Raw genomic sequence first — 1,098 nt, forward strand, 5'->3', positions numbered from 1 at the left:
GCTGCGTCAGGGCTGATCGATCATTTGCGGTAATTAATAGAGTTAATTATTCACGGACAGACCAATTAATACTACACGGTGCGTGCGTATGATGTTCGATATTCTCCTTCACTGTTTGGCAGATAACTATTAGTTATATATATATATATATACATATATATATATATATATATATATATATATAATGAATGCATATACGTGTGAGATAGTGTGTGTGTGTGTATATATATATATATATATATATATATATATATATATATATGTTTTTTTTTTTTCTTTAACAGCCGTTCTTTCCACTGCAGGGCATAGGCCTCTCACAATTCACTATTGAGAGGTTATATAGCAGTGCTACCCTTACCTGATTGGATGCCCTTCCTAATCAACCGCGGTTCGGCGCGCTAACACTTGTGCCGGCGACTTCCCCTGCGTTTGACTTGTCAAGGCGATATGTCGCTTTCTCGGACTCGAGCCAGCAGTCAGACCGCAGGCATTTTTACGACTACCACGGCGCAGAAGCCCAATGCTCTAACCACTGGACCATCGCGGCAGTCATATATATATATATATATATATATATATATATATATATATGTATACACACACATAAACATACATTATAAATATGTGTGTATACATATACATACACATATTTATACATATATAAGCGCGTGAGTATGCGCATGCGTATGCGTATGCGTACACATGCTTTTACACATACACACACACACACACACACATACACACACGCACATATGCATATATATATATATATATATATATATATATATATGTGTGTGTGTGTGTGTGTGTGTGTGTGTGTGTGTGTGTGTGTGTGTGTGTGTGTGTACATATATATGTATATTTATATTTATAATACGTATATATATATATATTTATATGTATATTTATGCATATATGTTTATATATATATTTATATACATGTGTATATATATATATATATATATATATATATATGTATATATATGTATATATATACATATAATATATATATATAAATATATATATATACATATATATATATATATATATATATATATATATATATATATGTATTTATATTCATGTATATATATGCAT

This window comes from Penaeus chinensis, chromosome 6, assembly GCF_019202785.1.
Source record: "Penaeus chinensis breed Huanghai No. 1 chromosome 6, ASM1920278v2, whole genome shotgun sequence".
NCBI lineage: Eukaryota > Metazoa > Arthropoda > Malacostraca > Decapoda > Penaeidae > Penaeus > Penaeus chinensis.